The 17,999-nt window shown below is 44.5% G+C and overlaps 1 pseudogene; it reads left to right on the top strand.

Moving 5' to 3' along the window:
• Positions 1 to 17,999, top strand: part of LOC130554839 (uncharacterized) — a 59,806-nt pseudogene that overhangs the window by 8,230 nt on the left and 33,577 nt on the right.

Here is a 17,999-nt window from a genome sequence, read left to right as displayed (position 1 = left end):
TCGGGAATTGATCAGATTGTGAAAAATCATCTCTAAATGACAGGTGGTAAAATCGTGATAGAACATGTTATTACATTGTGGGTAATTACTACAAAGCACAGACACCGTAGGATCAATAGCATGCATTAAGAAATTGAATAGCACTGATTTAGATTTACTGTATACATATTGATAATATATTATCGGGATACCTTATATTTTCAAAAAACATTTTAAATAGAGCTGATTTTTCCTCAGATTAAAAACAATGAATTGGTGAAACTGGACCTTTTTCCAAGTGATTTTTTTACACATTAAAAATCTACTTTTATAACTAACCTACATGTAAATACCATTATTTTTGTCTTTGCATTTTTATGTTTAGTTAATTTTTCAAATGTAGGCTTCAGGACTGTCTACAGTCCCAGTTATTTTGCATTTGGGAATCTTAAGCATTCATGTCTTTTGGACTTTCTTTCATGTCAGGTCTTGCTAGCTAAAATCAAAGCTTTTAATATCTATACTGAGCATTTAAACTACACTGTAAGACTTTGCTGTAATTTCGCTGCAGGTTTGCCAGTAACTAACTGTAGATTTAATGTACAATTTTGTTTTAAGCATAAACTTACCTAGTTTATATACAAAGTATTTTTCTTTCATAAAACAAGACTAAATATATTGGGTCACTTTTCTTTTTATGTAAATGTATCGTAATTTAAGAAGTTTTAAATATTTTTACAGAAAACAAGAGAAAAATGCTCAGGAAGAATGCCATTTGTTTACAGTGTTGCTGTACTAATGCCAGTTCGAATTCTTGCTCATTTTGAATCTCAAAAGTCAAAGTGTTTGAATTTTGATTAAAGTAATGGAAAACTGTACTAATTGTAAAGTACATTAAGTAGTAATTAACTGGCAAACCTGCTGCAAAAACTACAGTAAAGTTTTACAGTGTAGTCAAAGCTCATGATAAAATGCATGAATCTAACAGATTATTGAGGCATGGGCATGTACATCATATTTTATTGTGACTTCCGAATTATGGTTTTCATAACCACATTAAATAAACTGGAGAAATCAATGACCCAAGAATTAATCGAATAGAAGAGTCTCAGGGGAGCAAAAGCCATTTGATTTATTGGTAATAAAACCAACTGGTTTGCTGCCATATGTTAGTGTTTCCTCTCTGAGACGACTCTTCAAGAGACAGAGAAATCTAAGCAGTCAAATTATCAACGTATTGTATAAGTCTTTGCTACTGGGAAGCAGGCAATGAGTAATGTCTAGATCTAAAGCATGAGTAATTGTATCGTGTCACGCTATTATACTCCATGAACAGAGTGCCCTCTGGTGGTTGTTTGCTGGAATGTCAAAAAACAAGAACAGCAGGAAAAAAGTGACATGAATTAAAGAAGTTTTTCCTGTCACACCAAAATAAACCCTCACAACTGAAAAAATAACAATAAATACATTCATCTTAGTTAGATTTTGATATATCATTTTGAAAGCTTGTGATAAATGATGCCATCTTGCTAACATATGTTCTTCATCAAACCTATTACATTTAACAAATGTGTGGATGTTCATTTGATTTAAAATATAATTTCTCTTTTGTTTCCCTCTCTCGTGTATTACCACTATGATGAACAAGCCCATAATTGTGGGAACTGTACCCAGAGAAAAGTATCAAGGAATAATTGTAGTGTTTGTCAACCCCAGTCTCCCCTATTCTATATAGGACATTACATCATCTGATAGGCTGACCATTCATTTATAGGGACTCATATTTATTCTAAGAAACATATACCCAGTGGAATCAGTATCAAGGTTGCATCTGTTTGCTGATTGCATGATGAGACTCCAATTGCAGTCATTATGGACTGAATTGTAATAATCCCCAAACGCACACTAAGACTGCATATCTGGGTTGAAAAGGACACAAAGTTAGATATTTATTCTAAAAATACGTCTGTGTCGTTGTGCTTGGTATGTAAACTCAAGCTCAGCTTTAAGAATTTAAGAAGGTTTGGGGAAAAAATGATACACAACACATGAGTAATGCTTACTGAGTCAAGTTCCAGGAGAATGGAACAATTAAGTAATAACTGATTAAATTGTGGTCAATGTATGCTTGATTTTGTTGTTTGCCTTTTTGTATTAAAGTCGGCATGAAAGCTGCAATGGTGTTTTTCCATTGAAAATTCCATTTCCAAAAAGTGAAGGCTTGATTTGAAGAATGCAGACTTGACTGATTTGGTCCTTCGGGATTGATTGGAAGCTGGAAGCCTTGCACGGGACAGTGTCGAGACATACATCATGCAAAAAAGAAATGTCATGTGGAGGGAGAGGAGAGGTTACGTAACGAAAAAGCACTTGCCAAATGACAGTTTGGTATTTCCTTATTAAACATAATATAACTGAACATGTTGTTTAATACTGCTAACTATGTTTAGAAGGGAACTTAATGAGCGATTTGTCGTAAAACTCAACAAGAAATGCATTACACAAGTTTATAGGCCAGATTAATACACAAGCACACAAATGCAAACTAGACATATCAATTCCAATAATATAAAAATAGCAAACTAAATGTGAGAACGATTATCTCAAATGATCAAAGAAACTCGAGGAACGTCTGGAATGTCCGATTAAACCACTTCTTATGAAAGAAAAATGAATGCCATTATTCATTTCTGACCCATACGTTATAGGCCTACATTCTCCTCACTGGACAGTTAAACTTCCCCATAAACTTTTCCATATGTAAAGAGGAATTGACTACGTGTTCATAAGTTCAGAAAGTTATATAATGGACAAATACACTCATGACAGATCGACTATTAATATGCACTTAAGCAATGCTCAGATAACTCACACAACATAACACACTGCATTCATATTACACAACAACAAACCCAAGTTACATTTAAAAGAAGTACTTCTAAGCCCCATGCAGTGAATAAAGTGTAAATACAAGTGTTTCTGTCAAATCGTTCTGCCCCCCGGTGCCCCTGTCACGACCACAGACGAGACGGTATGTTAACAAGGCATCCTCTCTGTCTAAAATCCGGGATGAAAAGCACATGAAAACCAACAGCGAGATGAAACATCTCTGTAGTATTTGAACGCAGGGTGTCCTGCTGAGGAGCTCTGCCCATGCCTGCAGCTTTGCTCGGATTTACTTTAACATTGCTCTGTCAAACACTGGATTTGTTAGCAGCTTTCAGGAGATTCAAAGCTTTGACATATTTGTTTGATGTGACATAAAGTGAGAGGTTTTAATGGACGCAGCGGGGAATGTATGAGGATGCTCGACAGGTGGGCAGCGGCGGAGAGAAACACACAGATGAGCCACAATGACTTTATTACATCTCTCAGTTTATTTTCAGAATTTCTGCCTCCCAAATACCTGTGACAAAAATAAGACTTTAAGTGGATACATATGTCTCCCATTTAGTAAGGGAATAAAGCTTCTATATAATTACTTCTTTTGTGTTTCTAGGGAGGAAAAGACCACAGCAAAATCAAACTACCTCCTACAAAGATTTCAGGAAAAATCATAATCTTTTGACTGCGCTCATGATACTATCATAATAGAAACTTCACATAAAATTCCCTCAAATCCAAATTTTCCAATTTAAACCAAACCTCTCTAAACCTCATCTAAAAAAGTAACAGTAGCAGAAGACAAATGTGATGTCTCCATTAGGTGTTATCTGCTATGAAATAGCAACCTCTGAAAAATATTTTCAAAATATTAACATGTTATGAGTCAATGACGTACGACCACTTATCATGTGGTGCGACCAATAATAATACCAATAATTGTGTTAAATAAAAAAATAATTATATCTAATTTTTGTGGCTGAAATATGAACCACTGATACAGTATGCTTCCGTTTTTAAACATTTATATCAGTTTGCGATTTTCAGGAAAAATAAGTTTGTTAATTTAAGAAGACAAAATTATTGAACAAAAATATCAGATGATTACTTACCAAAACTCAAAGAAATTCAAATACTTTGTTTCTAAACACTTTAAATACTAAAGAAATGTAGAAAAAAACTAAATACTAAAGAATTTTAAGATAAACTAGATAAGTACATTTTCTGAAGAAAATGTGAGTGATGCTTTGAGGCAAACCGCGGAACTGGGCAGGGTGATAACACATTAAGCCACGAATTAATCTAACCAACCCCCATGTCTCTACGATGTTCTGATCCAGAGATATACATATTGCTAAATGGTTGCTAGGCTAATATGTTTGGTTGCTATGGGCGTGGCTTGGCATCTACAATTGATAATACTCTAACCCAGTGTTTCCCAACCTTTTTTCTGCCGCGGCACAGTTTTAATTTGCAAAAAATTTCACGGCACACCAGCATCACATTAACCACTAAAATATAACAAAATTGCACTAAACTGCATTGCTTTAAATTGCTCGTTAAGACAGCATATTATAATAAACGTAGTACTCACATATGATGTCAATGTGAAACTTGAGCTTGTTTTGATGAACACAAAGATGATATCCTCGCTGGAATTGATGACAACGACACACGGAGCTCTTGGTCAACTGCTCTCAATCTTTCTCTATTTTTGTTCTTTATATAAGTCAAACTGGAAAAGCTGAGCTCACATAAGTAGGTTGTGGAAAAAGATAACAACACTGAGATTGCACTGTCTGCAATGACTGGGTACTCTTTGGCAGCAGTCAACCAGAAACTGTCCAAAGGTAGGTCACTGAATGTCATTTTCAAACCACGGTCCTGTCTCATTTCAGTGAGCTGCTCTCGTTGCTGCAGCGACAGTCCATTTGCGTTATCCATTGCAGATGAGCTAAATGGGTCTCGAACCCAGTCAAAGGCTTCAGGTGATGTTAAGGGGAATTAAAAAGAGAATTTTTCTTCGAGAGTTGATAGATGCTTATAAATTACCTCACACAATGCTGCAAAGTTGTCTGAATGTCCAGTTTGGGCAAGGGGAAACATCTCAAGAGAGCCTTTTTCCACATGTTGTCGCCAGAGGGCAAGCTTTGATCTGAATCCTTGCAGTTTGTCTGTTCTAGTTAGTACATTTTCATTTCTCCCTTGCATTCGCGTGTTCAGTTCATTGAGGTGTGCAAAAATGTCCGCCATGTATGCCAACCGTGCACACCATTCCTCATCTGCCAACAGCAATGCGTACTCCGATTTTTCCGCTGTTAAGAAGGTTTTCAGTTCTTCCCTCAGTTCGTACACACGCGACAAAAGTTTACCACGGGACAGCCATCGGACCTCCGTATGAAGCAATAAAGTCTTATGGTCTGCCCCCATCTCCTCACATAAGATAGCAAATAGTCGGCTTTTCAAAGGCCTTGTTTTTATAAAGTTGACAATACGCACTGCACCATCCAACACATTCGACAGCTCCTTTGGTAACGTCTTGGCAACAAGTGCCTCGCGATGCAAAAAACAGTGCGTGACCGTGACGTTCGGATTTTTTTCTTTGACTCTACTGACGAATCCCTTGGTATTCCCAGTCATGGATGCTGCTCCGTCGGTACACACACTCACGCAGTTTTCCCATTTTAGTCCTCCTTGTTCAATGTAATCGGATGTCACCCGAAATATTTCCTCTCCTGTTGTTTTTGATGGCAACTCTTTGCAAAAATAAAAATTCTCTCTGATGATTTCACCATCCACAAAGCGCACGTTTGCTAATAGCTGAGCATTCCCACTTATGTCTGTTGATATTAGACAGCAACCTGTCATTTAAAAATCACATCTCAAATGTCACAAAAACAGCCTTCTTCCACCTTAGAAATGTTGCCAAATTGCGAAATATTTTATGTGTGGCTGAGCAGAGAAGCTTATTCATGCATTTGTGACCTCAAGACTTGACTACTGTAATGCACTGCTTAGTGGTTGTCCTGCAGCATCAATAAACAAACTACAGTTAGTTCAGAACGCAGCTGCCAGAGTTCTAACCAGGTCCAGAAAATACGATCACATAACCCCAATGTTATCAACCCTTCACTGGTTACCCATTAAGTATCGTATTGACTTTAAAGTTCTTTTAATTACTTATAAAGCCTTAAACGGTTTAGCCCCTACCTACATAACAGAGCTTCTACCACACTACAACCCATCACGCTCTCTAAGATCTCAAAACTCCAGACTTTTGATAACACCTAGAATAACTAAATCCACCAAAGGGGGTAGAGCTTTCTCATACGTAGCACCTAAACTCTGGAATAGCCTCCCCGATACTATTCGAGGGTCAGACACACTCTCCCAATTTAAATCTAGATTAAAGACACATCTTTTCAGCCAAGCATTCACTAAACATAGCTAATGAACAGCAGCTACGCTAATTATTCTCTTTCTGCCCTCGCCTCGGGATGCCCATCCCGAGGTAGGGAGAGATTCCGCCAGGCCCAGATGAACGTCATATGCCCATCCCCAACTAGAGATTACGCCAGCTACATCGGAAAATCCCGTCCATCCTCCTGCGAGAGCCTGGGACTGACTGACCATCCCAGCTCCATCCAAGGCAATCCATCACCACCCAAGAAAAAGGCGACCATCTGCCGGCCCAGCTCAGACAATTCCATCCCCAACCAAGAGCAAAGACGGACTACCTGTCACATAAATGCTAAATTTACAATACTTGGTATTTAATGCTAAACTTACATCACATGACAGCAGTTTGAAGTTATGGCTGCACTCAGTGACTTTGATTGGAGGTAGCTGGGTGGGTGTTGTAGGGAGTGGGGGGGCTTGTTGGTTGTGGTTCGGGGCGTTTCATTTGTTGGGACTGTGTGGGTCTGGTCTGGTTGGTCTTGTTTTGTGGTCGATGTCGGACAACAGAGGAATAAAGTTAATTATGCCATTACTACTTTTCCCTGGTTGTTCCTCTGTTGTCTGTTGTTGATCGCGGAATGGGACCGGGTTGGACCTGCACGGTTTCGGCGGGTGGGGCTTCCTGGGTCGCGGCTCGTGGGCTCTCCCTGTTCTTCGTGGACGTTGCTCGGTGGCTTTGGTCGGGGTCACTGATTGCAGCTATGACACGTCAGAGGAGATCTGGCCCTCCCGGCTCAGCCTGGTTTCTCCCGAGTTTTTTTTTTCTCCATTATTCATCATTGGAGTTTGGGTTCCTCGCCACAGCAGAGCAGTGCAGTGTTGGCTTGCTCACCGGGAGACTGCATTTATTAATTCATTTATTTATTCGATATTATTTATTATAATGATCTTGCTTGGTCTATAAACACCATGCACTGTGCTGTGTTTTACCTTTCTGTGTTTTTCTTATTTGCTCCTGTAAAGCTGCTTTGGAACAATGCACATTCTGAAAAGCGCTATATAAATAAAATTGAATTGAATTGAATTGATTCATCAATTTGGAGTGCAAATTTGACGCTAGTTTTTATTTTTTCTAGTACAACACTCTCAATGTCAGCGAACATATCATCAATGCGTCTGGCGATTGAATTGTTTGAAACGGGCACTTTTGCAATTTCTTTGGCAGCATTTGGACCCAACATAATTAATGACTCCGCCACCGTATGTGGCTTTTTCGATTTTGCCACTAAATCAGCAACCAGGTAGCTAGCTTCGAGAGCTTTTTCAGACACTGTGGTACTCTTTCTCATCAAAGAAGCCTGTGTCTCCGTTTGATCTCTCAAACGCACAAAATAGTTTATGTCTTTTTTAATAAGTGATGGATGTTTTGTTTGTAAATGACGTTTAAGCTTGCTAGGAACCATTGCATGGTTAGATAGTTTTTCGCCACAGACTAAGCATAAGGGTAGTGCTGCCGAGCGATCCCCGGTGAAAGTGAATCCATATGACAGATAACTGTCGCTGTATTGTCTCGAGCTCACCGTTTTTGCTTTCTTTCCTGTGTCTCCGCTGCTAGAGGGCCCAGGTTCCGATTTAAGGTCGTTAGATTTTCTTTTCAAGAATTTATCCATGTTTTCCCGTTGGTTTTAGTAGCGTGGTCGTAATTATGTGTGGAATTCGCACATGGGAAAATTGCGGGCTACGAGGTCACGTATACGTACAGTCTCCTGGATGAGGTCACGTATACGTGGTCAAATACGTGATGAAGTCACAGTTGGTTTACTTTTAATTGTAAAACATTGCTGTACATCTATATTTTATTTATTATTATTAAAAATTGGCCATTTTCCACGGCACACCGGACAACTAGTCTTAGTTGTGACTTGGTATATGCCATTGATGATGCTCTAAGCTATGAGTGTAAAGAACCAACCCCCGTCTCTCTATGATGTTCTGTTGCAGAGATATAAGTTTTGCTAAACGGTTGCTAGGCTAACCTGTTTGGTTGCTATGGCTTAGCATCTGCAAATTCATAATGCTCCAAGCCACAAGTAAAACGAACCAACCCCCATGTCTCTACAATGTTCTGATGCAGAGATATAAGTCTTGTTAAGCGGTTGCTAAGTTAAGATGTTTTGTTGCTATGGGCGTGGCTTCGTAGCTTAATGAAGTTCCTGGGATACTGATTGGTTGCCTGAGTCAAATGAGCCCACCCCTTGTCTCTACGACACTGTGTTGCAACGATATCCATATGGACTTTTTATAATAGGAGTCTATGGGAGCGGTTGCTAGGTTGCTGTAAATGGTTGACATGTTAATAACATGATTAGCATGTTTGCTAGCATGAATAAAATGGTTGCTAACATGATTAGCATGTTTGCTAGCATGAAGCTAACACGATTAGAATGTAGCTAACATGATGCTAACGCGATTAACATGTTTGCTAGCATGATGCTAACGCGATTAGCATGTTCCTAGCATGATGCTAACGCGATTAGCATGTTCCTAGCATAGTTTTGTTATTTAGTCCTGTCCTTGTTACCCCATCGTGGGTTTTTGTTTTGGGTTTAAATAAATCTTGTTTTTTTGTTAACCCCTTAACTGCTGCCTGCATCTGGGTTCCCTTTCTGTCGGTCTCTCGACGTTGTGTCGAGCCGACAGATGGGGTTCGCTCTTGAGAACCTATCAAATTCTGACTAGTTTAGAAAAGGCCAATGAAATTGGCGAATGAAATTTGCATGCCGGACTCCGCCCCCGGATATCCGGGTATAAAAGGGAGACGGCGTGCTGCATTCATTCACCTTCTATTCTTCGGAGCCTTCACACTGATCGACTTCGAGACTTCAAACTCTACGCCGAATTACTGCTGGAATCTTATGACGTGGTGCAGCGGACTGTCCCTTCCTGCAGCTACTTCCCCTGGGCGTCTCGGCAGTGCCAGAAGTGCTTGAGTTTTTTTTTCTCTAAAAGAGCAAATTTCTCCAGCGTGGCATGTCCCGCTGTTCTCATGGGTGCAACACACTCATCGAGGAGGGGGACGGACACGATGTCTGATTCCAGTACGCTGGGGCAGACGTTGTGGATACGTCCTGCCCGCACTGCGGGCGTTTGACGATTCAGACGTTGCGTCACGGGTGGCTGTTTTCCCATGGGACTCAGCCACCACCTCGTCTGCTCCCCGTTCCGTGACGGCAGGACTTCGGCCCTGCCGCCCACTACGGCAAGCAGCGAAGGTGATATGAGGATACTGTGAGCGTTAATCCGCCAGCCACTGGCTCACGGACCGTTCGCACCTCGTCTCGCTCGTCTGACCGTTCCCCAGGAGGCGGTCCCACCGTCTTGTTCCTCAACCACGTATTCGGACACGATGCGTGATGATGAGATGTCTCTTGCAGCATCGGGGGGTGACGTACTGCCATCCGACACCGACGATTCCTCGGGCTCCCTCCCTCGGGGGGTCGGGCCCAGGAAGAAGCGGACGTCGAAATGTCAGCCATGCTTTTCCGGGCCGCTGTGAGCGTTGGGTTGCAGTGCCCACACTGCCTCTCCCAGCGCTCGCGGCTGGCTACATGGTGCCTCGGGTTTGAGCGCGGCTCCAACCCGCGTCCGCCCCCAGTGCCGTGTTTTCCGGAAGTGCATGAGGAACTTAGTAAGACCTGGAACGCCTCCTCTCCGACACGTTCACGTCTAACAAGTTCTGTCACCCTCTCTTCCCTCGAGGGTGAGGCAGCTAGAGGATACGTCGATGTCCCCCAGGTGGAGTGTGCCGCCGTGGTGCACTCGTGCCCACAGGCGGCGGCCACCTGGGGGACTCGACCTAGACTCCCATCCAAAGCATGTAGGGTCTCGGCAACTCTCGTGTCGAGAGCTTACATTGCTGCGGGCCAAGCTGCATCCTCTCTCCACGCTGTGGCTCCTGCCAGGCCAAGGCGTTGAGAGAGCTGCACGAGGGTAAGACCGCCACCGACCTCGCTCTATGGGCGACCAAGGTGACCGCGCGGGCCCTGAGTCGCGTATATGTCCACACTTGTGGTCCATGAGAGACACCTCTGGCCAAACCTTGCACAGATGAGTAACGCCGAGAAGGTCCGCTTTCTCTATGCACCCATCTCGCAAGGGGGGGGGGGCTGTTTGGTGATTCTGTCAACCCGCAGTTCTCGACAGTAAAGAAGCAGACAAAGGATATCAAGCATATCCTCCCGCGCCGTGACTCGGCCGCCTCGGCCGTCGAGTCCCGTGCACCGTCTGCTTCCCAGCAGCCCTGGTCCTCTTCGACGCCCTCCGGCTCTGGCACCCCCCACTCAGGCGGCCCCCCGGAAGAGACATCGAAGAGGAGACCATCGCCCCGTCAGCAGCCGCGGCAAAAGCAGCGGCCCTCATGGGCACACTCGCGAGATCTGTTGTGTACACACAGGGACCTAATGCTTCGACACCTAGATCGGTTGGGACCACAGGTCAACCAAGAAAAGAGCACGCTCTCCCCTGTGCAGAGCATCCTTTTTCTCGGAATGGAACTCGACTCTGTCTCCATGACAGCGTGACTGACTCAGAGCACGCTCAGTCAGTGTTGAACTGCCTGAAACACTTCAGGCAGTCAGCGGTCCCTCTGAAACTTTCAGAGGCTCCTGTGCACATGGCGTCCTCGGTGGGGGTGGTCCCCCTCGGGTCGATGCACATGTGACCGCTCCGACACTGGCTACAGAGTTGGGTTCCCTGGAGAGCGTGGCACACCGGCAGCAGGTGTATGGTCATCACGCCTTTCTGCCGACGCACCCTGACCCCCTGGTCTTCAATGACAGGGTCCCCCTAGGGCAGGTGCAAGACACGTCGTGGTGACGACGGATGCCTCCCTGCAGGGTTGGGGTGCCGTGTGCAACGGGCACGCAGTGTCGGGCGGTGGACGGGCCCCCGCCTGCGTTGGCATATCAACTGCCTAGAGTTATTGGCTGTGCTACTTGCACGGAAGAGGTTGCAACCTCTTGTGCAGGGCAAGCACGTGCTGGTCCGGTCAGGACAGCACAGCACAGCTGCCGTAGCGTATATCAATCGTCAGGGTGGCATTTGCTCACGGCAGCTAACACGACTCGCCCGACGCCTCCTCCTCTGGAGTCAGCAGGTGATCAGCTCCCTGCGAGCCACACACATCCCAGGCGACCTGAACCAGACAGCCGATGCGCTCTCTCGTCAGTCAACGCCTCGCGGAGAGTGGCGACTCCATCCCTGCGCAGTCCAGCTCATATGGGAGCAGTTTGGCAAGGCGCAGGTGGACCTGTTTGCCTCCCCGGACTCCTCCCATTGCCCGCTTTGGTACTCCCTGACCGAGGGACTCCTCGGCACGGATACCCTAGCGCACAGCTGGCCGCGGGTTAAGCGGAAGTACGCCATCCCCCCAGTGAGCCTCATGGCACAGGTCTTGTGCAAGGCCAGGGAAGAGGAGCATCAAGTGGTACTAGTTGCGCCCTATTGGCCCAACTGGACTTGGTTCTCGGAAATAAGGCTCTTAACAACAACTCCGCCCTGGCCTCACCTACAGTCAAGTCTCCGCCATTATTGGCTGCAATCCCGGAGGGCTGTTCCCTGGGCATGGTCACCCTGGGGGCGACTTTGACGCTCCCATCAGTCTCCGTGGCAGGTGAGGTCGAAGGGAGTCGTGGGACTCCCCGTCCGACTCCTCCGGCACGGAGCTAATCGGGCTACCCGTCGCTTCTCCGCAGCCGGCCACATGTCCAGTGGGCCTGTCTAAGAAGAAGAAGCCGAGGAGGGGGTTGCGGAGTCCTGCCCAGCCACAGGCGTCCAGTCCTGTCCCGCAGTCGGCATTCCAGCCGATGTCCAGTCCTGCCCAGCTGCAGTCGTCCCAGCCGGTGATTTAGCCGGCACACAGTCCTGTCCAGCCAGCATCCTGTCCTGTCCAGCCGGCGATCCAGCCGGAGTCCCAGCCGGTGACTCAGCTGGCATTCCCGCTGGCGACTCAGTCGGCATTACAGACGTCGACTCAGCCAGCATTCCCACCGGCATTCCAGCTGGCGATTCAGCCGGTGTTCCAGCCGGCGATTCAGCCGGTGTTCCAGCCGGTCACTCAACCGGTCAAATTCCATTCCAGCCGGCGACTCAGCCGGTGTTCCAGACGGTCTCTCAACTGGCTCTCAGCCCTGCCTTCAGTCCGGCACCCTGTCCGGTCCTGCTGGCACTCCAGCCGACAGCCAAGCCTGCCCCTGTCAAGTACCCCCAGACTTCACGGTCCCGAGTCCCCCCCCGAACGAAGTCTCCCTCACCTAGCTCTCACCCCCCCTCCCATGTTTGTTATTTTTATTGTCTCATCCCAACCCATTTATTGTTATTTCTTGTTTGCCCTTATTAATGTTCACAATGTTTTGTTGGTTCTTTTCTGTTACCCAGTCGGCCTTGTCTCGTTAGTCGGCCCCTTGGTGAACACCTGGGGGCGTTCATTAAGGGGGGGCTTCTCTCATGATTCTGCATCATCATGTCATGTCTTTCTTGGTCTTGTGGCAGAATCATGGCAGATCCTCTTGTTTTGTGTGGAGAGAAACATATTATTGTCGGTTCTCTCCGGTCTCGTCTTTTGCCCCGCCCCTCTCATTCTCTCATTTAACTTTCCTTCAGTGTTTCATTACCGACACCTTATCCTTTGTTAGTTCCCCTATGGCAGGAGTATTCAACTAAAATTGCTTGAGGTCCAGTAAATGAACCCTCCTTACCAGCCAAGGTCCGGACAATTAAATACCTAAAAATATGAATAGATGTTTTTTTATATCTATATGATGGCATAACAATGTCTGACAACAATATAACGAAGGAACATGTGCAAAATGCCCTAATCTCTAAACCTGCACTGAACATACATTCATTTCAACATTAACAACTTTAAAAGAAAACTAAAGTGTTGTTTTCTGCTGAACTGAGATTAATAAATAGCAGCATCAAGTTGTGGCTGATCATCCTCTGATAACATTTCAGCTCTTCTTGTGGCTGTTGCAGCTGAAAGGGGGGTTTGTTTCATATTTTCTTTTAGTTCATGTCTTTATTTTCCTTCTAAAAGTGTTTCACAGAAGCCTCCATGCATTCTTTTACTTTTTTCCCATCAGTAGAGGGCTTTTTATGTTTTCCTAAGATCCACTGTATTCTTAGTGAACATTCATATGCTGGTTGTTGGGTGGTAAGTGAGTGAGGGAGGACCCGTGTAGATCGCTCCTACTGGGCTTTGAGCTCATATATTTTCCGTGTCCTTACCTCAGACTGCTGCGGGTAAGTTTCTTCAAAGTGTCCACGTCTAATTTCATAATGCCGTTTAAGGTTTCCAATTTTGACAACCACAACAGACTCCGAGCAAATGAGACAAACCGGTCTCGTGCATGTCGATGCAGGAAGAATAAATGCAAATCTCTCCACCCACTCATCTCGGAAAACATGGTTGCTTTTCTAACTTTTCTGAAGCATTTCTAAATACTTTTCTAACTTTTGAAAAGGACATTGTTTTTCAGTCACTGACTGTTACATCTGTCTGCGCGCTGTGCAGCGAGTCTGTCTCGACTCTCTTCACTCAACGACGTCTGAACGTAGCGACAGTGCGCATATGTTAACTGTCCGTGGCGCCATAGGACCCAAACTGCTACTGAGCGGACCTTGATGTGCCTGCTATAAATTTGATTGCATTAGAAAATAATGTTAGGCGTTCATTTTTTTTATTATGTCAAAAGTCTTTGAGGTCTGGACGGACGCATCTCGCGGTCCTCATTCGGACCGGAGTCCGCTAGTTAGTGACCCCTGCCCTATGGCATGCAAGGGAAGGGTACACCCTTCAACAAATTGCACCAGTGTTACATGAGCAGTTGTTAACGGTTAAACTAGCAGTAGCTGACAGGGGAAGCATTCGCCATGCAACGAATAGCACTGGGGTTACATGAGCAAGTGTTAACGAGCTGAAAGGGTTAAACTACTGGTAAGCTGGCAGAGGAAGCGTACACCCTGCAACAATTAGCACCGGAGTTACATGATCAAGTTGTTAAGGAGCCAAATGGGTGAAATGAGCAGTAAGCTGGCAGGGGAAGCATACACCCTAGTCCCACGTAGTCAGACCTTCATACTGAAAATTCTTGAAGTGCACTATGGGTACCCGGATGATGCACTCATTCGACGAAAATATGGAGTGTGAAACTCTGGACACTTCACGCACTAACAGTTGCAGTTCGCTTATGTGTCGGAAGGGAGGCTGAGCTATCAGAACTGCTCAAGCAAGTTCTCCTGCAGAGTGATTATCTTTGCTAAGCTTGACTTCAGTCAGCATTAAATTGAAGCATAAAGTTACATTATTTGTACATGTACAATTTGATTTCATTGACATGCATTGAGTTGTGAGATTGACGTCATTTACCCTCGTCTGGGAACCACGCACACTTCCGGTTAGTATTCTATTGGGATGATACTATTCTTAAATGCATACACTATCAGCCCTTCTCGAAGTCCGGACTTGGAGGAACTTCGATCCGGACCCACCAAGTGCCGAACACGCATGCAGGCACGCGTGTACACCCACACACGCATGCGCGGCACGTGCACAAAGCAGTGTAGGGGGCCGATCACGTAGAAAGCGTTTATTGCTGTTATACGCGCCTTTTTTCAATTGTTTCAGTTGGCAGAGAGCTTTTTGCGCGTTGCTTATGCGCGCCGGGCGTCTTGCGTTTTTGCCGGCTTGCTGTGTTTACAGTTTTCTTCGGGTAAAGAAATGTTGTCGGTACAGTCCCACGAGCGCGTTGTTTTGCTTTGCCGACGCAGCTTGTCTTTCTCTTGCTCTATCTGTGCAGCGACCAGCAGAAAACAGCAGCACATTCAACTGACCGAACAAAAAGCCATTTCCAAAACTCTCACTGTTACAGACTGCCTGGGCAAATGAACAGGAACGTAGTTTGTGTGTAATTATTCGCATGGTTGTTGCACAGACGCCATTGTGCTGCATGATTCACTAAAGTTACACTGAAGTACCATTTCATAAACCGAAAATATGTAAATGAAAACGAATTTTTTCATTTGTTGTATAAAAAGTAGTACTGTAACAGTTAAGACAGTAAACGCAAGTACGACTTGACACCATGAATATGATTAACATATGAAAAGTTGATTTGCTTAAAATAAAAGCAAGCAAAAGCAAAAAGCTTGTTTATAAGATGTCCAAAAACAAATGTTTTTTACTGGGCATTCAAATTAATATCAATGAAACTGCAATTCGGACCTTGAATGTAAACTTGAGAACCCCTGCATAGTTTAACTGCATAGCATGTCATTTGACATGTCATTAGGTCTGGGAACTTCGCTGCTTCTTTGGCCAAGGCCCACCGAAGAGGCCATATAACTGACAGGTAAAGAACACAATCGTGTTTTGTTTTGTGCCACGTCATGTTTAGAGGCGTGGAAATGTCCCCGCAGTATCAGACCGGTGTACATTCATGTGCGTGTCAAAGATAACCAGCAACGATTATAAGTTTATGCAATTACCTAGAGTAATTTTACGAATTGGCGTTTAGTCGATTGTGATGAGTTCCTATTGCAACCTTTTAAAACCTTCTTAGATCAGACAGCTCATGTTGTTCCCAGGCAGACCGTTAAAAACGCGACACTCACGTCTCCCGGAAATCCTTTAAAATTCAGCCAATCAGATGATGATTTTGAACGTTCCGAAGTGTTCCCGAGAAAGTGTGCCTTGCATCAGATGTTTAGCCAACCGTCTGTGAGGCTGTGCACATCCTGCAACAAAAGGCACTAGAGTGTTATGAGCAAATTGATAACTGTCACGGAGAGGTGTGGAGAGAACCCAAGCGCAGGCAGGCAGTGAAGGGGTTAACACAACAAAGCTTTATTAATACACGAAACAAAAACACCCACAATGGGGAAAACGAAACTGAGATATATATATATATATATAAAACAAAAGACTTCCCACGTGGGGGCAAAACGTAAAACAAGAGAAGCAAAAAACCTAACTCAAAATCTCGACCAAACGTCTTAGAAAAAAAACACGACAGGGTAAACAAGGCAACATACAAAACTCACGATTCACGGACAAGGCAGAGAACAGGAACAAGGGTAACAACACACCAAACGAAGTACACGCATACACAACGAAATCCACGAACTCAAGACAAAGAAAAAAGAGGGGGGAAGACAAATGAGGGATGACACAGGGCAGGTGTGGGTAATAAAACACTCAGGGAAAGATAACAAGGAAATGAGAGGAGTGGGGCAAATGACAAGACACTGGAGAGAACATATATTATTGTCAAAAGGACAATAATATGTTTCTCTCCACACATAACCAAAGGCTTTGTCATGACTCTGCTACAGGACCAAGAAAAACATGACTAAATGAAGCAGAGCCATGACAGATAACGAGACGAATGGGTAAACTAGCAGTTAAGCTGGCAGGGGAAGCGTACACCCTGCAACAAATAGCACCAGAGATGAATGAGCAAGTGTTAACAAGCAGATAATACATTGTGACTGCATTGTATTATGTACAATTTTGGCTATGTAGCTTACCCCTACATCAGCTCTCACTATCATGATTGCATACGGTTAAAGGACTTACCTACCATGCTTGCAGAAGGATCACACGATTTACCTGTACACACTTTTAAATTGTATACTCTCAACATCCATGAACTCGGCAAAGAACTCCCTCTGTATGCTCCTCGTATATTAAATGTACGGTGTGGGAAATGTATCACCGGGCCTTACTTCTCAGGGTGATAAATGAGGTACGGTTTATGTGACTGCTTGAATGACTCGCGGAATTTTTAGAACCAGCAAGCAGAGCGCAAACAGCAAGCAGTTGATGAGAACGCGGATAATGAGAGTGTCTCTTAAAGTTCACTATGGTGGATTCGCGCTATCGCGATTGTCTTGTTCATTTTCAAAGGGAAAACACGCGGTAAGCGGCAAAATGCAGGCAATTCGTTGGCGCAGCGGATGCAATTCCACCGCTCATGTGAATAATGCGAAACACTGTTGTGACTTATTCTGCAAGCGTCTATGTGCCAATTATAATAACATCCAGGTGTAAACTTACTTCTGGCTCGCAATGTCTGATACACGGTGTTCGCGTTGTGCAGACAAGAGAAGTAACGTTAGATCTCGCACTTAATCACTGATCAGGTACGTCCTGCTCTTACATAGAATCTAACGACTGCCCGAGTTATTCTGGACGAGACATCAGCGGAACAACATGCAATGTATAGCTAAATGTATAAAACAGACAGTTCACTTATGGAAATACCGTCATGTTTGCATTCTCCGGTGAGCTTAGTATGGTCAGCTCACTGCCGCTTGCTTAAAGGAACAGATGCCGAGAGAAAACACCCGTGCTGGCAAGCGAGATCATCACTCGTGCACAGTAGTAGCGATGGTGGAGGTAAAGATAGATCCATGATTGCAATAGCGCGTTGCATATCCGAAAAACTAGTGAGCGTATAGAGCGAAGTAGTTCGTAAACGGGGGCTTAAAACCCATGCTGCTTACATACACCTGGATGAGTGGCAACAACGTGTTGCATATACATCCAAACAACTTTCGAGCTGCACAGAACAGCGATCGTGGATGGCGATACAAGTTTTAGGTGCAACACGATTAAGCAGCAGATAAGGAGCAAAGAATTGCAACTTACATAGGACGCAGTCTAGTGTGTGTTGTAT

Source organism: Triplophysa rosa, linkage group LG5 (genome assembly GCF_024868665.1).
Source record: "Triplophysa rosa linkage group LG5, Trosa_1v2, whole genome shotgun sequence".
Classification (NCBI taxonomy): Eukaryota; Metazoa; Chordata; class Actinopteri; order Cypriniformes; family Nemacheilidae; genus Triplophysa; species Triplophysa rosa.
This window is presented reverse-complemented; position numbering and strand designations above follow the sequence as displayed.